General features: G+C 37.6%; 1 protein-coding gene across 4 annotated transcripts in view; it reads left to right on the plus strand.

Moving 5' to 3' along the window:
* The window catches only part of VPS41 (VPS41 subunit of HOPS complex), a 247,119-nt gene that overhangs the window by 69,356 nt on the left and 156,136 nt on the right, over window positions 1-21,627 (plus strand). The gene's annotated exons all lie outside the window — the stretch shown is intronic.

Below are 21,627 nucleotides of genomic sequence, written 5' to 3' on the forward strand. Positions count from 1 at the left end.
TATTGGTTTTCTAGTATGGCTGATTTGATTTTTAGATCGTTAGAATGGAAATTAAATTTAAGTGGCTAATTAGTGATACTTAAATTTTTTTGTCCTATCAGACAGTGTTATTACTGTGGAAGTTTAGAGAATCTTTGCTAAGGCTATCAGGAGATACATATAAAAAGAATGCTTTATGTACCTTGAAGTAATTATTTAGGAATAATCACATTAATTATGTATCATCAAGGGAAAGCTGTGATGAACAATAAAGCTATTTGAAGCACTACAGCTAGTTTGAAATCACTGGGTATGGAATTGTCTGTAGTTCCATAGATTGTGATATTTGGGGAATACTTTTCAGCTCCTGTATAAGAAGTACAATTATTAAAATAATATTAATATGCTTGATTATTGAACAAATACAAAGTTCTTCAAATAAATACACTTAGAAATCAGCTTTTTTTAAAATATAAATGGGAGTGAATTTTTGAAAGTATAAATTCATTATAGTACATGATAAATAAATAAAAGGATATTTCAACCTTGTATCATGCAAAATTTTTAAAAAGTAACTTATGAAGCTATACCACATTTACCACTTCTGCTTATTCAGAGTGGACAATACCTCAGTCTGCTGGTTTCTACATTAAAAGCTTAATTAGCACTTCAGTAACCTCAAACGAATGTATTTATTAAATCTTAGGTAGGAGCTGCTTTAAAACTTTATAACAACTTTTTTTTCCTCCATTTTTAACTTCTAATTATGAGATATGTTATAGTTAGTATCTTGGGGGAAGGATTGTCATATGTGGATCACACCATCAGCTCTTCCTAAGCTGCCCAAGACTGGTACTGAGTATTGCAAACTTAAGGTACCAAAGGAGAAGTGGCAAGTTAGAATTTAAACTTTTCATTTGACTTGTATTGGGACTTTCCCATTATTTAAATGAAAACTTTAGTTTTTAAAACAACAACATTTAAAATGAATTTTGTTTCTGTTTTATCATTCTTCTCTAAGTAGTTGTCATCTTAAAGAGCTTAAAAAAAATTTTTTTTTGGTGCCTGTTTCTGGTTGAGTGAGATGAGCGCCAGATTCTGAAGGATCTCTCTGTAGCACTGACCTCTTTGGTGCCAGGTGCCAGGTTTAAAGTTGGATGAACTCAAAGTTAAATATGAGAAATGGGCAACAAAGTGAATTATTCTTCAGAAACAGGTGTGTTCCAATGAAGGGTGATATGGAACATACAAGGAAGCTATCCCATCTAGCCAAAAGGAAGTAAGGAGGCTTCCCCATAGGAGTGAATGGTTGAGTTGCTTCAAATCTTACAGAAAGAGCAGAAATCCACTAGGTGGATGAATTGGAGCTAGAGAATGTGCATGGCATTATCTAGACATTTTCCAGCATTTTGCAAAGGTAAGCGCTGGAAGGGAATATTTCAAATGGTCAGGATGGCTGGAATCTTTTGGGCCTTTTGTTCTGCCTAGTGATGTGCCTGGAGAGGTAGGTGGGCCAAGTAATTAAAGGCCTTATCATTATAACCATATGTTTTAGCCCTTGATACTAATTATTATGCTTAAGCACCTGTGTGCCTGAAATATGAACTAGGCCTAGAACTGTAGGGTGCCTAAGAATTACCTCTTGAGAGCCCCCATATTGCTCAAATGTGGCCACTCTCTAAGCCAAACTCAGTATGTTAATGCATTACCTTCCCCCCAATGTGGGACATGACTCCTGGGTATGAGCCTCCCTGGTGCCAAGGGATTACTACCAATCACTAACTGGAGAAGCATCTAGAAAGAGACCTTGAATAAAAGGGTCAACTGAGGCCAGCAGAATATCTCAGCCTACATGTTGGATCAAGTGTCAAAAACTGCTTTTTGACCTTGAATAAAAAGGGGGAAATGGCAAAGACAAATGAGTTTATATGGCCAAGAGTCTTCCAAAAAGAGTCAGGAGGTCATCAGAGGGGTCATGCTTACACGTACCTCAGCTGGACCCCAGAAAAAGCCAAAGTAGACACAACCCTAGGTACTGGTTCTCCTGAAGGCTACAGAGATCCACAGGGTATATGGTCATGGCAGATGGATTTGGAACTCTGTGCCATGTCAGAGGGCCCTACTTTGGAATCTGTGCTCCTGAGTGTGATGGAGCTGGACTCAGATGTGACTTTTCTACACATGCCTCTTCTGTCACTTTTACTGAACCTGTGGTTGGCACAAGTCAGGAGACTTGAATCTCTGGACTCCCCATGTTCCAGCTGGGCCCTGAACCTCAGCAGAGTGGTGACTCCTACTCTCTGGTTCATTGGTCTTACCCAGGACAGCTAATAGGAAGGTGAAGATGGTCAGCCACCACACCAGGGAATCAAGAGTGCCTCCAACTATGAGCAGAAGAATTGGATCCATCATCCATGTGGAATCTAAGCCCCCTTTTGATCTAGAGGTTGAGAGGACATCACCATCCCAGGGTCCACAGAATGGAGGAATAAAATATGGACTAGAGTGGACTTACTGATATTCTACTATAAAACTATTGTGATGAGTAATAGAAGAAATTTTTGCATCAAGGTGGAGAAAGTGGCCACAGTAGTTGCTGAGGGCAGGGAGAGGAAAGAAGAGATGTGATGTGGGGGCATTTTTGGGATTTTGAGTTGTCCTAAATGATATTGCAGGGTCAGATGCTGGACTTTATATATTCTGCCATAACCCACTGAATGCACTGGGGGAGAGTGTGAACTGCAAGGTAAACTATTATCTGTGTAGTGCAGCAGTGCCCCAGAAAGTGTTCACTGGGTGCGATGAGCATGCCACAATGATGGGGGAGGTTGTTGGTGTGGGAGGAGTGGGGTGGGGGGAGTGGGAGGTATTAGGGAACCTCATATTTTTTAATGTAACATTTTTTTATGTGATGTATGTATCTTCAAAAAAAATACAATTTACAAAAATGATGTAGTGGCGGGGTAGGGAGTGGGTTATATGAGAAAAAATAAAAAAATTAAAGTATAAAACCATTAACGTCATTAAGTATATTACACGTTGCACTGAAAATGTTTAAAAGGTGTATAAAATTCAAGAAATAAACTTCAGCATTGTCAAACTCTCTTATACATTCAAACCAGGTCTTCAATTTACTGCAGGTTGTCTCTCCATATGAGTTATTGGCTAGGTTGGTCACTGACCCCTAGGACAATAAATGTATCTACTACATCTCTGGTTATGCACCTAACGTTTGGTGAAAACTACATTGCCATTTCAAACTCTTGCAGCAGCCCGCGATGGCTTGGTACAGCCAAATATACAGGGGATATCACCTCCAGACTGGCACTGTTTCATAGTGCCAAAGAGTGCTATGCACCAGTCTGGTGGAATACTGAAAACTACTTTCCTAGTCGCCCTCTCTAGAGTCAGTGGTACTGCAACTTTCTCACGGTATGAGAGACATACCAAATGGAGCAAGCAATGATCATCAGAATACTGTAGTAGAACGTAAACACAATTGACGTTATGGCCTACTCCCATGGAGAAATAACATGTAAAGTATTGCAGACCTGAAACTTAAATCTCTTAATTATAGCTCAAAGAGGAACTTATGCATTGAGTAGTATGTTAATTAGTATTAAGTAATGTACCTATATCCTATTCTAGATATATGTGTGATACTTATAGTAATATTTCTATTAAATCATATGCAAAAAGACATTTTAAAAAACCATATATTTTATTATTATATATTTTGTTATTCAAACCATGGCATTTTTGAAAGTACAAAGGGAAGCTGTTAGCAAATTGTACCTAGGCAGCGGTCTTAGACAGTGACTAGGGTAAGCTCATATGTGTGCTTCCTCTACTTGAAAGGCACATTAAGGAGCTTATTCTTTAAACAGAGTAGAAACATGTCACATTTGCCTGTAGAAGGATGATCTTGGGAATAGCAGTATGTGTGGGGAGGGGGCATTGGGAAAGTGAGGAACCGGGATAAGCATAGCATGCTGGGTGTAATGTGGGCTGAGGGTCTTTCCGTGAAATTGAGGATAGAGACCAAGTTAAGTTCTGGAAATGGCTTTGTTTGGCATAGAGTTATAGAGGAATTATTGAATAGATGAATAAACAGCTCAGAGCAGAGTCCTGATCTGGAGTTAAACTAATACCAATATTTAAGAGGCAGGCTGAGGAATTATAACCCAGAAAGGTAATTGAGAAGTTGTGAATAGAAAGGAGGATGGAGAATATGAGAAATGGGGATAATGGAAGTCAGTGGAGGAGAATTTCAGATTAGGGAATCAGTCTGTTGACTTTGCTGACCTTTCCCTGAGCAGTTCTGGTGAGGGCATTCAGGTGGAAGACTGCTTTTTGTTGTGTTAATGAGTGAGTAGATTTAGGGAATTACAAGGAGGAGCAGATAGTCATTTCCTCTATATACCTTGAATGGCTGGTTTCTTGTGAGTACCTTATCATTTGCCTTAAATGAAAACACAAGCAAGTTAATAGTGGGTTCCGTATGTATTTTACACGTACGTGGTTGTGAGAAGTGGAAAAGAGGAACAGATGAGGCTAATAAATCAGCCTTATTTGGTTGAATGATATCAGATTTAAACAATATTTTTAATACTCAGAACAAAGATATTATTTCTCCAGTAGACTAGTTGTGGACTCGTTTCTTCTTAGGGTCTAATTCCAGTCTAAATTTACTTATTTTAAAATCTGCATCTCTCACAGTTCAAATATTTTCTTTGCTACTAATAGGTACAAAATGGGAAAGGAAAAGAAGTTACCACAGAGGCTGAGATGACTCTCAGCTCTTCAGGGGCAGGATCCAGGCAAAGTTCAAAAGTGGGGTGCAGTGATGCCCAGAGATGTACTCACCAGACGCAATGGATGTGACATGATGATGGGGGAGAGTGTTACTGTGGGGGGAGTGGTGGGGTGGGGGCGGTGGGGGCAAATGGGGACCTCATATTTTTTTGATGTAATATCTTTTAAAAAAATGAATAAATTGAGTAGAATTTGGGGGAAAAAAAAGTGGGGAACTGAGCCAGAAGAGTGCGTGAGCCATATCCTTTTCAGTATCTGTTCCTAGTATTAAATAGCCTTCCTATTTAACTAAATCATCATCTCTTCCCACTTTTGAGTGAAAGCCATCAATCTAGCTTTCTTGGAATTAATGTGACTTTGGTATTTGCTCATGGTAATCTGAACTTTCCAGCCTCTTAATTTTTGTTTCTGTCATTTTAAATTTAGTGTTTTACCTCTGCATTATGATTTTGTTTATAATTCTTACCCCCTTTTTCATTTCATATTTGTTAATCATTGTTTCCATTTAGGTTGTTGTTATATCCAGCAAAATGTGGGTTCTGCTGCCAGATGCACTTAAGTAACCAATTCCTGGGACCCCGGGGTTTCAAGGAGAATTTATTTGCTAGTGCATGGCAGAAGAGGTCAGTGACCTAAAGGCCCAAAAACCTGCCTCGCTGAACTGCAGTAATTCTTTTTTGTCTTTATGTATTTTTTTTAAATGTTACATTAAAAAAAATGAGGTCCCCATATACCCCCCATCCCCCTCACCCCACTACTCCCACATCAACAACCTCTTTCATTATCATGGGACATTCATTGCATTTGGTGAATACATTTTGGAGCATTGTTGCACCACATGGATAGTGGTTTACACTTTCCCCCAGTCCACCCAGTGGGCAATGGCAGGACATACAATGTCCAGCAACTGTCCCTGCCGTACAACCCAGGACAATTCCAAAGCCTGAAAATGCCCCCACATCATATCTCTTCTTCCCTCTGCCTACCCTCAGAAGCTACTGGCCACTTCACATCAATGCCACATTTTCTTCCATTACTAATCACAATAGTTCTAGAATAGAATATCAGTAAGTCCACTCTAATCCATACTCTAGTCCTCCATCCTGTGGACCCTGGAATGGTTATGTCCACTCTACTTCTAATTCTGATGGTTTTATCTGCAAAAGACAGGCAGGTTTAAGCTAATAAGTAATTGGGGTGGGGCTGACTCAGGTTCCTTCATTAATAAACATTAAAGGGCTGAAGGGGATGGGGGTGGATACAAAACAGGTGAGTCACAGGGTTATTACAATCACAAGACTATCATTATCAGTGCTTAAGGCATCTGTTCTGTACGGTAGGAGGGTACAGACCAAGGCTCAGTTACAAGTTGTGGGTTTGTTTTTTTTTTTCCGATTTCTTTCTTTCTCTCCCCTCCCCCACACCCCGGTTGTCTGTTCTCTGTGTCTATTTGCTGCGTCTTCTTTGTCCGCTTCTGTTGTCGTCAGCGGCACGGGAATCAGTGTCTCTTTTTGTTGCGTCATCTTTTGTGTCAGCTCTCCGTGTGTGTGGCACCATTCCTGGACAGGCTGCACTTTCTTTTGCGCTGGGCAGCTCTCCTTACGGGGCGCACTCCTTGCACGTGGGGCTCCCCTATGCGGGGGACACCCTTGCCTGGCAAGGCACTCCTTGCACACATCAGCATTGCGCATGGGCCAGCTCCACACTGGTCAAGGAGGCCCGGGGTTTGAACCGTGGACCTCCCATGTGGTAGACCGATGCCCTAACCACTGGGCCAAGTCTGCCACTGGGTTTTTTTTAATGGATTTTCAAATACCATTTCAAAAGAATTGTTCATATAGAAGGGTAAGGTCAATCTGGAATAATAATCATAATGACAGGTCTTAGAAATGACCTTGTACAAAGGTAAGATCCCTCTGGAATAATCACTATAGTAGGTTTTAGTTAGAAATGACCATATACAAAGAGTAAGGTCAGTCCAACCTATTTCAGTAATTTCAGATATTAACCTTTGGCTATTTTATAATATACTGGAAAGTAAAAAAGGCATCTATATGATTCAGTAATCATAATTAACCCTCAATTACAGTTGCTAGAAACTTTATAATCTTCCTTAGTTTAATTTGACGTTTATATCCAGAATTTACTATTATTGTTTTGAAGTCAGACTAGTGGTGTATCCATAATTTTTTTTCTTGTAGAATTTTTTTTTCAGTCTTTCCCCCTAGTTATTTGTCATGCTTGTTCACTTACAGTCTAAAGGATTTTTTTTCATTTTCTTAACATAATCCTGTTTAGTAACTGTCATTAAATAATTTCCTCCCAAACCAAATACAATGGGCTCATGCTTTCTTAATCTCATTTTTTTAAAAAAGAAAATAATGTGTTAAGTAGGAATTTGTAGAATATGTGTCTATTTTAGCTTTTGTCATCAGAACCATAAATAAGTATCCTTACTCTTTTTTTTTTTAATATTTTATGGATTGTATTTCGTAAGGTTTTTTTTAAAAGATTTATTTATTTATTTCCCTCCCTCTCCTCTCCCACCCCGGTTGTCTGTTCTCTGTGTCCATCCGCTGCGTCCTCTTGTCCTCTTTTGTTGTCAGCAGCACGGGAATCTGTGTTTCTTTCTGTTGCGTCATTCAGCTGTGTCAGCTCTCCCAGTGTGCAGCGCCATTCCTGGGCAGGCTGCACTTTCTTTCGCCCTGGGCAGCTGTCCTTACGGGGCGCACTCCTTGCACGTGGGGCTCCCCTACGTGGGGGACACCCCTGCGTGGCAGGGCACTCCTTGCGCGCATCAACACTGCGCATGGGCCGGCTCCACACAGGTCAAGGAGGCCCGGGGTTTGAACCATGGACCTCCCATGTGGTAGACGGACGCCCTAACCACTGGGCCAAGTCCGCCGCCTGTCCTTACCTTTTATGTATTATTTTAATCAAGCCTGATATAAGTTCAGCAGTTGGAAAATGCTGTTGTCACTGCTGAGCGAAGGGCAAGTGTGAAGGAAGCAGTGGTTGGCAGAGTCCGTCTTCACTTAATGGTCACATAGAGGAAGGCCAAAAGAGTTCTGTTCACTTCTGCCTCCAGGCTGCTCTTGGTGACCTTAGGGAGAGCAGGTAACAGTGGAGGGGTGGACAGCAGCCGGGGCCCCCGTGCTCAGGAGTGAAATGGGCCTCGGCGAGGACAAGGGCTGCATGGCTTTTCTGAGGAACTTGTCTTTACTCAACCCCATATTTTAGGGCTTTTTAAGAAACCAGCACAAAATTTCTCCAGACTGCTTGCTGATGAATGTATTCCCCTTCTTGACGCCAAATGCAAGTTAGTGTTCACCTTAAAGTGAACTGTCAGAGGGCTACTGAGAAGATGCTTGGCCCTCTGGCCCTGGGATAAGTAAATGAGAAAAGAAATGTTTGCTTTTGTTTTGTTTTGTAGGCTTGTAAAGAACAGTTGGCTTCTTAAATCCAGGTGGAGGTCTTGCTTACCTCTGGGGGTGTATCATCAGTGGAGAGTAAAGTAAGCAGTAAAACAAGCTTTTCCCAAGTATGAAAGAGCAGACCTTCGCTTTTCGCACAGGCAGTGTGAGTGCGGCTTGCTTGCTCACTGTGACTAAAGAGCATGAAGCTGCAGAGGAAGCCATGGCTGTCGGGGTTGTTAACTTGTGGATTTTCCAGAGAACCAGACTGAAATCCTGTCTTCTGTTTCTTATTCATTCCACTCTGTGTCCGTGGGGATGCAGCATTTGTGAAGGAATCAATTATCCATTTGTTAGTCAGAGGAGCTTTACAAATTATACATTAGCAGATTGATTTCTTAAGTTCACTGTTGGGGGACTGATAGCTTAAGGTGGGATGATGAGGAGTGTCGGGGGGGAAAGAAGTTGCTACAAAGAACACCATTAAAAGCTGCTTTAGAAATGACTGTGAATTTATTCCTAATTGAAGAGCTGACATAATCCATACTAAGTGTATTTATTCCAAGCATTTTGCATTAGGTAATTGATTATCACATGAGGTGTACATGTTGGCAATTTTGCCTTTTTAAAATTTGAGACCTTGGGACCACCTGTAGTGGATTTGGCATGAGAAGGTATGCACTGGTCCTTGCCCCCTCCTGCTTTATTCTGGCTCCTATTTTTTTTTTTTTTTTAATTCCATTAAGGAAACATTTTTGTATGCTCTATAGTGTCAGCTTGACATTATTGATTTTTGAACAAACTCACTTATATTGTCCAGAATTCCAAACATGTCTCCATTAGGAATAAAATTGTAACTAATGGAAAATACAGCTGATGCCATTTTTCTTTGGTCGTCTTTTTTCTGGTCCCTTTCCCTTTTCCACATCTACTTCAGCATCCCATATTTGCAAACACCACCCCAAAATGATATGTTTAGATGTGATACTTTGTGCTCATCAGTTATTGTTGTTGAAGGTGTAAAAAAACTAGCAATTAGATAAGTCGGTTATTTAAGAAAGACAGAATTTTGCACTGCCAGGTTTCCTTCCCAAGTTTGAGGGTTTGTTCTCCTCCTCCTCCGATTTCCTGTTTATTGTTGTTTGTCTGTTTTTAGTATATATAAAATGACAAATAAATGTAAAGCATTTGCTTCTATTTATGAGAGGAACCATACAGATGCCAGGCTGGTAAAACTGTTGCATGCACCACTGAGAGTTGTAGTATTGAAATCCTGTTAATTATTTGTTCTTTATTTAATATTATGGAAACAACATGCATAGCGATGCTTGTCAGTCATCACTCAAGATAAAAATAGGGACTGCGTGTCTTCAGAGTGATGGTTTTAAAAATTAATATGAATTTTGTCTTCCGTTTTATTTTTAGATTAATGTATTTGCTATTTATTCATATTTTGAAAATATTTATCTTCTGATTGCAAATAAGATAAACATTATTATAGAAAATTAGGAAAACATAGAAAGGGGCAACCTAAACAATAATAATATCTCAACACCCATATATTGCTCATATATTAGAGTATCTACTTCCAGTCATGTATATGATATGCAAATACCTATAATTTGGAACTATTTATAAACATTGGCTTATATAATTTTTTAAAAAATTATCATTTAGATTCCTTGCTTTTGGAAATTTAGGTGATTTCTAATTTTCAGTATATTACAAAAGAAACCTACCATGAAAAGCATCCATGCAAAATCATCTTTTCATTGATCATGAGAGGCAATGGATGTTTTAAGAAATTTTGATTCAGATTGTCACAGTTCTACAAGCTTTTCCAAATTTGAACTCTTACTTCAGTATAAGAAAAGTGTCTATTTTTGTGCTTCCTTGCCAAAAATAAGTACTTAAAAATATGATTCCAGAAGTAAACTATCTCATTGTTTCAATTTTCATGTATTTATTACTAGTGAGGGTAACTGTTGTTTTTGTTTATTTATAATTTGTGCTACTTCTTTTCTCATTGGACTATTTGGTATGATTTACATAAATAAAAAATTTATATTTCTTTAAAAAGCCCTCTACAGATAATTTTAAAATGTATAATAAACTTCAAAGTTTTTTGCAATTTACATGACAAGGGGTAAATATCCTTTATCTATATTGACCTATTATGAATCAGCTTGAAAACTGTAGATATCCCAGTAGTGAAAGTCTCTTCCTCTGGATTCATAACTTAGAACTTATAGTTCAAGATTTCAGTTTTACCAATGCCTTTAGCTTTTCTCTCCAATTCTGTTTGAAATGTTCAAAGAAATATAAAACATTTGTACTCTCACTTCAAAACAGGGAAGGGAAGGAGTATAAATAAATATGCTAAGTATCTCACCTTCTAAATGAGTCATTTAATGTAATTGCTTTATTTTGGGGAAGACATAATTCAAGTATGATTTATAATAATTTAAAGGTAATTGTTAATAAGATAAAGGTATGTGCAACAACTAAATCTCTAAATAAAGGAGAAAATGTGAATAGTATAACCAAAAAATAAAAATGAAATGGGAACTATAATTCTAAAAAGTATAAAATAGCAACAAAGACAAGTCTAACAGGACCAATTATTCTGTTTTCTAAAAGAAAAATATTCTCAGCTTTAAGACGTATATCCCACAATGTGATGGTAGTGAAAGATAAAGATGTGAGCAAAATTATACCAGAAAAAGACAAAAATGAAGTAGTATAGGCAATTGAAACATGAAAAAGTAGAGTGTAAAGCAGAAGGGCATTAATCATCAGGGGACATATTATATTGATTTCATTTACAAGTCAAAAGGAACGTAAAACAGATATACCCTTTGATGTACCAAATTATATGATACCTAATATCCAGCCCAAAATTTATTTGAAATTTAAGGAGAAATGGACAAAATTGCAATTGTAGTGGGAAAAATTTTTAATGTGTTTTTATTAGTTATTGACCAAGAAGAAAAACGTAAGGGTATATAGAAATTAAAGAGTATAAGTAACATGATTAAAAATATATATATTTTGAATCTAAAGGTAGGGAATTTGAATTGCTATGAAATGATGATAGGTTACAAAGGTAAGTCAATAAGTTTCTAAAAATATTATGTAAGTCACATTCTCTGACCACAAAGCAGTCACATAAGAATTTATTGACTGGACTCAGATGGGATCTCTCTTCATAGGACTTTCATGCTAATGTGCTGGAGGTGCAGTTGGTGTTGGGGTTTGGGATATATTTGGGGGATTTGAATCTCTGGACTGACAGTGTGATGGCCAGGTCCTGAGCCTCAGCAGACTCCAGCACCTACAGTCTGATTCATTGGACTCACCACACTCAGCTAAGATGGAGTTGAAGAGGGACAACCACCACACCATGGAGCCTAGAGTGATTACAACTGAAAGTGGGAGGATTGCATCCAGCATCCATGTGGAATCTGAGCCTCCTCTTGACATAGAGGTGCAATGGACACAACCAGTCCAGTGTCCACATAGAAAAGGTGGCATTGGATTGGGAAAAGTGGACATGGTGGCTGATGGGTATGGGGAAAGGCGGGAGGAGATGAGAAGTAGAGGCGTCTTTGGGACATGGAGCTGCCCTGGATGGTGCTTCAGGGGCAGTCACTGGACAGTGTAAATCCTCACAGGGCCCACTGGATGGAATGGGGGAGAGTATGGGCCATGATGTGGACCATTGACTGTGAGGTGCAGAGGTGCCCAAGGGTGTACTTGCCAGGTCCAATGGATGTGTCATGATGATGGGAATGAGTGTTGCTGGGGGGGGAGAGGTGGGGTGGGGGTGGTGGGGTTGAATGGGACCTCATATATATATATATATTTTTAATGTAATATTATTACAAAGTCAATAAAAAAATAAATAAATAAATAAATAAAATAAAATAAAACCCGGAAAAAAAAAGAATTTATTGATAAGTAGTAGATAAATAAATAACACCATCATCATCCTTAGAGGTGAGACAAAACAAAACAAAATAAAATATGCTACCTTGTCTTGAAGAGAAAATAACGACTGTAATTGTCCATTATTTTCTTTATTGTATATCCTTTCGTTTGTGGCCAGTGATATACTCAAAGGATAAAAGCGTTTTATTATTTTATGATTAACAAATGAATGATTAAGGTGAACAAGCAATATATAATTCTTTGAAAGTTCAACAAAATTGTTCAAAGGCAAAAAGGGAAAAGTTAATATGGAATAAAAGTAGAAATGAATAAAAAAGAAAGAAATTTAAATATGTCACATTGATTAATGGAAGTATTGCTTCTGTGAAAAGGCCAGTACAACTGATGAAGTACGATCAAAGAAAAAAAGAGGAAATAAAATATGTATATACTTGGAAGACAGTGTATGTGTATATATATCTTCATATTTGGAAACAGGAAAAACAATAGTCCCTACTTTATATAGAATTAAATGAGGATTACATGATAAATTTATAAAACTCTTGTAACAGAGCCTGGCACATAATAAACATATTACGAATAGTGTTATTACTACTTGATATTAGTATTAAGATCATTAGTATTATTTTTAAAATGTTAATTTGGGGAAGCAGACATGGCCCAATGGATAGGGCCTGCCACATGGGAGGTCCACGGTTCAAACCCCGGGCCTCCTTGACCTGTGTGAAGAGCTGGCCCAGGCGCAGTGCTGATGCACAAGGAGTGCCGTGCCATGCAGGGGTGTCCCCCGCATAGGGGAGCACCACATGCAAAAGGAGTGCACCCCGTAAGGAGAGCCGCCCAGTGCAAAAGAAAGTGCAGCCTGCCCAAGAATAGTGCTGCACACAGGGAGAGCTGACACAGCAAGATGACGCAACAAAAAGAAACACAGATTCCCAGTACCACTGATAAGGATAGAAGTGGTCACAGAAGAATACACAGCGAATGGACACAGAGAGCAGACAGCTGGGGGCGGGGGGGTGGCGGGAAGGGGAGAGAAATAAATAAAAAATAAATCTTTTTAAAAATATATTAATTTGAACAAAAAATAAAAATTGTTTTCTTGACCTGGTATTTTCTGCGAAAATTACAGATGACCAAAATAGAATGAGAGGGACATTTGAGCAACATGACAATCATGGGGAAGAAATTTTTAAAAAATAATATAAGTAGAAACCCATTAAAAGTTGCTGGCCTTAGGGAAGTTGTGTAGCTCGGTGGTTGAGTACCGGTTTCCCACATATGAGGTCCTGAGTTCAGTTGCCAGCCATAGTACCTGAAAAAAAAAAAAAGATCCGCCTTGGACATTTTTGTGGGTGAGTTATTTACATATATATATATGAGTTATATATATATATATATATATATATATATATATATAAATATATATAAATTTTTAATGTTTATCCCTGTTATGAAATACAATTTTAAAATATACTTAAAACCCTGCAGTGAAAGAAATAATTATGAAGTAAACAAATATGTAGCCACCACTTAATTGAGAAATAGATTTTATGATTCTTCACTATCATAATCTCTCCCTTTTAGAAATAACCACTATACTAATCTTTATAGTAATCACTTCCTACCTAGCTTTTTTTTTTGTTTTGCAACTTGTATGTGCAAACACTAGTTTAGGTTTTGCCGCTTTTGTTTGACGTATAAATGGAATCATATATATCAGGAATGAGAAAAGGATGCCATCTGCTACTGCCAGAAAAATATTCTCAAACAAAATGCAAGATTAGGGGAAAAGTGTAAAACTTATTAAATTTGATATTAAAGAAGACCTAAATGGGGAGCAAATGTAGCTGAGTGATTGAGTGCTTGCTTCTCAAGTACAAGGTCCTGTGTTCAATCTCTGGTACCTTCTTAAAAAAAATAAAAAGACGATGATGACAAAGACCTAAATAAAAGGAAAAGTGCACCATGTTTAGGGATTAGAAGAATCAGTAGTAAAGACAGCAAAGGGAAACCTCTCGACATTTCACCATTAAAGTGTCACATTTGCTATCTATTGGGTAGATATGCCTTTTATGAGATTGAGGATTTTCTCTCCTGGTCCTAGATGCTAAGAGTTTTTACTGTAAATAGATGGGTGTTGGATTTTGCCAAACACTTTCTGCATCTATTGACATGATCCTATGATTTTTCCTTTTTTTTTTCTTAAGATAAAAAATTGTATTGATTAATTTCCTTATGTCTTGTAATTCTGGGATGAACCTGACTTGGTTTTTCTATAGATGCTGGCTTTGTTAATGTTGTCTTCAGGGTTTTCCCTTCTGTGTTCATGGTTCATGAATGAGATTTGCCTGTGCTTTTTCCTCCTCATAACATCCTTATCCAGATTTATTTTAAGGTTGTGTTGACCTGGTAAAATGAGTTGGGGAGCATTTCCTTTTTTTTTCTCTTCTATTTTATGGAAGAATTTGTGCATGCATGACTGAAATGACTAATTCTTTGAACTCACTGGGCCAGGATTTTTGTGAGTTAATATTCTTGACAAGTGATTCAGTTTCTTTAAATGTCTCTAGGACCATGAAGGTTTTCTGTTTTGTCTGTCAGCTCTGGTAGGTTATATTTTTCTAGGCATTTATTCATTTTATCTAGTTTTTGTTTCAATAATTTCAAATGTATTAGCATATGGTTTTTACATAATCTTATTTTCTATTTAATGTCTATAAGATCTCTAGTGACATTTCTTTTTTCACTCCAGATATTTTTTGTTTCTGCTTTCTCTCTCCATAGTTTACCAACTAGCCTTTTCTTAGGGGAAAAAATTTTTTTTACTTGATTCTTTCTACTTTGTTTTTCAGTTTCATTAACATCTGTTCTTTATTATATTTTCTATACTTTCTTTAGAATAATTTAGTTGTTCTCTTCTAGCTTCTTCAATATTTAGATCATTAACTTTCAGTCTTCTGTCATATATGCATTTAACAGCAACATTTTCCTCTAAATTATTCCTTTTGTTATATTCCATACTTAATAAATTTGTAGTGCTTTCCTTGTTGATTGGTTCAAAGTATTATCTTGTTTCTATTAAACTTCCTTTTCTGACCCATGAGTTTATTATGAGCATATTATAAAGTATTCCTGTTATTCTCTTCATGTGAATTAACCACTCGTTAACCTTCTCTACATTAGCTCCAATAACTTTTCTCTCTAGACACAAACACACAGAGAGAAACACACACAAACACTAACATAGTCTTTGAAATATGTCTTTATCCCTACATATTTCTAAGAACAAGTACCTGCTTTTATATAACCATAGAGGAATTTATCAAAATCAGGAAATAACATTGGCACATTTTTTTTTTCTCATTCAAATTCCAAGTCAGGATTACATGTGGCATTTTGTAATATTTTTTCTCTCTCTCTGTCTTTGTAAACTTTATTTCAACGTCAAAAAATAAAATAGGGAAACGGACTTTGGCCCAGTGGTTAGGGCGTCCGTCTACCACATGGGAGGTCCGCGGTTCAAACCCCGGGCCTCCTTGACCCGTGTGGAGCTGGCCATGCGCAGTGCTGATGCGCGCAAGGAGTGCCGTGCCACGCAAGGGTGTCCCCCGCGTGAGAGCCCCATGCGCAAGGAGTGCGCCCGTGAGGAAAGCCGCCCAGCGTGAAAAGAAAGAGCAGCCTGCCCAGGAATGGCGCCGCCCACACTTCCTGTGCTGCTGACGACAACAGAAGCGGACAAAGAAACAAGACGCAGCAAATAGACACCAAGAACAGACAACCAGGGGAGGGGGGGAAATTAAATAAATAAATAAATCTTTAAAAAATAATAATAATAAAAAAAAATAAAATAAAATAACAGACAAAAGGCAGCTTAAATTATGGAAGCATTACTCTAACAAATTCTGTGCAGGCAAATTTATCTCATTTTTTAGTTACATGTCTTTAGTATCCTTTAATTTGAAACAGCTTCTTAGGCTTACTTTGTCCTTTTTGATCTTGTCATTTATGAAGTGTCAAGACCAAAAAGTTATTTTATGGACTGTTCCTCAGTTTGGGTTTGTCTATGTTCTAAAGGTTAGATTTAGTTCAGGCATTTTTAGCAGAAAGACTACAAAAATGATGTTGTGTCCTTCTCGGTGTATCAAATGAGGTGGCAGAAGTGAATTTCTTAATTTCCAAACATAAAGAGATTTTCTTGTTCAACACTCAAAAATCAATATTTCTATGCATAAGCAATGAACAGTCAGAGCAAGAAATTAAAAAAAAAATCCATTCACAGTAACATCTAAAAGAATCAAATATCTAGGAATAAGTCTAACCAAGAACATAAAGGGCTTGTACATAGAAAACTACAAAACATTGCTAAAATAAATTAATAAGACCTAAATAAATGGAAGGACATTCAATGCTCATGGGTTGGAAAACTAATTATTGTTATGATGTCAGTACTACCCAAAGCAATTTATAGATTCAATGCAATCCTAATCAGAATTCCAACAACCTTCTTTGAAATAATGGAGAAACCAATCATCCCTTTTTAATTTTTTTCTTTTCAGGTTAGGCCAGTAAAAGTATTTTTTTGGGAAATGGGGGAAGAGAACAGAGCTTGCTGAGAAATGGGAGAGAAGGACAGAAATACACACTGAGCTTTGGTGTGGGCTCCTCTAGGCAGAGAGAGTGCCCAGCTTTTTATGGAAGGATAAGGGGCCCTGAATAGCAAAAGCCATCTTGAAAAGGAAGAATGAAGTTGGAGGACTCACGGTTCACAATCTTAAAAATTATTAAAAAGCCATAGTAATCAAAACAACATGGTACTGGCAAAGCACAGATATATCAACCAGGTAAATCAAATTAAGAGCTCAGAAATCAACCCTCACATTTATGGCCAACTGATTTTTGACAAGATGGCAAAGATGACTCAATTGGGAAAGAATAGTCTGGTCAACTAATGGTGCTAGGAAAACTGCATCTCCATTTGCCAAAAAAAAAAAGGACGACCCCTACCTCACACCATATACAAAAATCAACTCAAAATGGATAAAAAACTAAATGTGGGAAGCAGATTTGGCCCAATGGATAGGGTGTCTGCCTACCACATGGGAGATACATGGTTCAAACCCAGGGCCTCCTGACCTGTGTGATGAGCTGGCCCACGTGCAGTGCTGCTGCACACAAGGAGTGCCATGCTACGCAGGGGTGTCCCCCGCATGGGGAACCCCATGTGCAAGGAATGCACCCTGTAAGGAGCACTGCCCAGGAATGGTGCCGCGCACACGGAGAGCTGACGCAGCAAGATGACACAACAAAAAGAGACAAAGATTCCAGGTGGTGTCACTGACAAGAATACAAGCAGACACAGAAGAACATAGCAAAGGGACACAGAGAGCAGACAACTGGGGGCAGGGAGCTATGGGGGAAGGGAAGAGAAATAAATTAAAAATAAATCTTAAAAAAAAAAAAAGACCTAAATGTAAGAGCTAGAACTATCAAATACTTAGAAGAAAATATTGGGAAGCATCTTCAGGACTTTGTGTTGGGCAGTGGTTTATTAGACTTTATACCCAAAGCATAAGCAACAAAAGAAACAATAGATAAATGAGACCTCATCAAAATTAAGAACTTTTGTTCCTCAAAGCACTTGATCATGAAAGTAAAATGACAACCTACACAATGAAAGAAAATACTTGGAAACCACATATCCTATAAAGGATTCATATCCAGTATATATAAAGAAATCCTTCACTTAACAACAAAAAGACAACCCATTTAAAAGATGGGCAAAAGACTTAAACAGACATCTCTCCAAAGAAAATATACCTATGGCCAGAAATCACATGAAAATATACTCAGCATTATTAGCCATCAGGGAAATGCAAATCAAAACCACAATTAAATGCCATTTCATACCCATTAGAATTTTTCTTTGTATTTATCCTGCTTTGAATGTGTTGTGCTAAGGATTCATTCATTCTTTGTTTTAACAAAAATGTATTAAGGACCTCCTATATTCCAGACATTCTTGTAGACATGGGAGACACAATAATGATTAAAACAGATGAAATCCCTACTCTCATGAAGTTAATAGTCTAGTGAGTAAGCTTGATAATATGTAAGATAAATAAGTAAAATATATCATCTAGTGAGTGAGCTTGACAATAAGTAAAAGATAGTGATAAGTAAGGTAAGTGCTAAGGAGAGAAAAATAAAGTAGTGAATGGATTATAAAATGTTTGGGTGAAATATGGAAATTTTAGATTGGGTGTCCAGGGAAGGACGCATGAGAAGATGGCTTCCAGTAAAGACCCGGCAGAAAAGTATTCCAGGCACCTGACAAATAAATGTAAAGTTTCTAAGGCTAGAGGAACCACAAGAAGGTCATCATGGCTGGAGTAGAGAGAACAATGACAGGAATAGATGAGGTCAGAAGTTCAAAGTAGAGCTATATCCTGACCATTTAGGGATATCAGGTCATAGTAAAGACTTGGGCTTTTGTCCTGAGATGGGAGGCTGTTGGAGGGTTGTAAAGAAAGGAACGGTATTTTCTGGTCAACGTGTTAGCAGTATCACTTTGGCTGATTTGTTGAACATAGACCTCTGGGAAAGTTCAGACAGAAGTAAGTCAGAGTTAGGAGACCATTGTGGTCGCACAGACAACAATGGTGCTAGCTTCGACTAGGGTAGCAGCTGTAGGAGTAGTGAAAAATAGATAAAAATTCTGGAGAAATTTTTTTTCAAAGACATGATGGGATTTGTTGACAGATCCATTCTGAGCTGTAAGGAAAGACAGGAGGCAAGAATGGCTACAAGGCTTTTTTGCCCTGAGCAACTAGAATACCATAGTAGGTATTGCCTGACATGGGGAACACTGCAAGAGGAGGAAGTATTTTGTTTTGTTTTGTTTTTATGGGGGTGAGGAGATGTCCAGAGTTCAGTTTTGGAAGTGTTTTCATTGAGATGCCTATCAGTCATCCAAGTATAGATATCAGATAAGCAGTTCTATATACAGATCTAGATTAAGGAGAGATCTAGTCTGGAGATACAAATTTGAACATCCTTCTATGGCCTATAAGAGTATACCAAGGGGGAAGCAGATATGGCTCAAGTGATAGGGCTTCTGCCTGCCATATTGGAGGACCCAGCTTTGGTCCCTGGGGCCTCCTGGTGAAAAAGAAGAGAAAACATGCCTGCACGGCAAGCCAGTGCCCTCGTGGTGAGCCAGCTCTCGTGCAGCAAGCCAGTGCTCACATGGCAAGCTGAGTGCCCATGCGGCAAGAGTGCCTGCATGGTGAGCCAGTGAGTCACACCGAGTGAATCACGCAGCAAGATGATGACTCAACAAAATAGAGACGAAGGGGAGAGTCAAGGTGAAGCACAGCAGAGACCAGGAACTGAGGTGGCGCAGTTAACAGGGAACCTCTCTCCACATCAGAGGTCCCTAGGATCGAATCCCAGTGAATCCTAGAGGAGAAAAATTAAGAGAAGACCAAAAAGAGAAATAGATACAGAAGATCACACAGCAAATGGATATAGACAGCAAAAACAGCAGGATGGGGGGAGAGGGAGAGGGAGGAGGAGTGGAAGGGGGGAAATAAAATTAATCAATTAATTTAAAAAAAAGTATACCAAGGGAATGAGTATAGATAGAAAAGAGAAAAGTACACGGGCTGAACCATGAGATACAGATATCAGAGATACAAGGAGTATCCAGTAAAAAAAGACTAAGAAGCAGCAGCCAGAAGTTTGAGGGGGAAAAAAAAAAACCCAAAAAAGGCAAGTATGGTGTCCTGGAAGCAAAGAGGAGGAAAGAGTTATTGATAGTGCTACAAGCCTCTGTTAAGTGAAATAATTGGGGATTGAAAAAATGACTATTATGGTTAGCAACATGGGGAGTCCTTTTATTTTAAAATTCATATGGAGGAACAAATACTTGAGACTAAGGAAAGTTGGAAAATTTACGTTATTAGATATTAGAACATACTCTACATCTTCTATAACTAAATTAGTATTGAATTGATAATAGAAGTGTACACAACTGAAAGCCCAGAAGGTTATCTTAATGTATCCAATGATTTATTTTATGGTAAACACAGTTGTCTTAAGGAAAAGGGTGGTTTAGTACATGGGACTACCCTAACTGGATTTCCATTTTGGAAGAAAATGAAATGAATCCTGAAGGATTAAAAAGATAACTATAAGAATAAAGCAATGCCATCTTGCAAAAAGATATAGGCGACTACATGTATTAATAGTATGTCTGGGTGAGCTGTTGTACCAGACTGCATATCCTGAACAGAGAAAGAAAATGCTTATTTATTTATTTATTTTGGTGGCGGCGGGTGAGAGGGGGTGTTCTGTTTTTGGTTAAATAAAAACTTTCGTTTTGCAAAATAGAAAAAGGTTTTTGTTTGGTTAAATAAAAACCTGTTTTGCAACAGACAAATGATACTTTTGGACAAAAGGATTTGTTATACATAGAATAAAATAGGAAAAGAGATTTTTGGTAATATAAAAGGAATGCTTATAAATGGATAAGTAACAACTAACAAGTTAATAGAATAAATGAAAAAGACGTGAAAAAGTAGTTTAAAGAGCGCAAATTAAATGACCAATAGACAAGAAAAGTATTTAAGTTTGCTAGTCAAGGAAGTGGACTGATGAACATTGATCATTGACAGATATAAAGTGAAAAAAAAAAACAAAACCCAATCATCCAACTTTTGTTGCTAACAGAGATTTGGAGGAAAGAGTGTTCTTATCCCTTGTCGGTTGAAATATGAGCTGTTCAGCTTTTTCAAAAATCAAATTAGCCATACTTATTAAAAATAATATCTGTATCTTCCAACCTAGTAGTTCAGTTGCAAGTAATCTGGCATATGGGTACAAACACACACATTCACATACACAAACATACACTAAGGTGTTCATTGCAGCAGTTTTTGCAGTGCTAATATGTTGGAAATGATGGATTTAGTTCTTAGTATGTAAGAATAGATATTTGCTTGAAGCTATTAATTAAATTTATCATCATAAGTCAAATGATAAAAAGCATTCCATAATTTTCATTGATTTTGAAATCATGTAATAAAAGTAAACATTTTGTCATATTGAAAATTCTTGTTTAATGGGGATAGCAGGAGCCTTCCTTTCATAATTGAGTATTTTTATCACAACAGCAGTATCATACTTAATGAGGAGCCATAAAAGACAATCTTAAGATGAAGAAAGTGCCAAGAATGCCCAGTATCCCCATTGCTTGCCTATGTATTTAATCAAGGAAGTGATAAAATGACCTTTATTTCTCATTTAATATTATGATTTACCTAGATAGTCTAATAGAAATAACATAAAATGATTACAGTTAATCATTTCCCTTTACATAGGGACTAAATAGAAGATATTCTTAAGAAATGAGATCCTCTGAGGAACAATAAAAAAATGAATTAACCTGATTTCCTGAGTCTACAAA

Source organism: Dasypus novemcinctus, chromosome 5 (genome assembly GCF_030445035.2).
Source record: "Dasypus novemcinctus isolate mDasNov1 chromosome 5, mDasNov1.1.hap2, whole genome shotgun sequence".
NCBI lineage: Eukaryota > Metazoa > Chordata > Mammalia > Cingulata > Dasypodidae > Dasypus > Dasypus novemcinctus.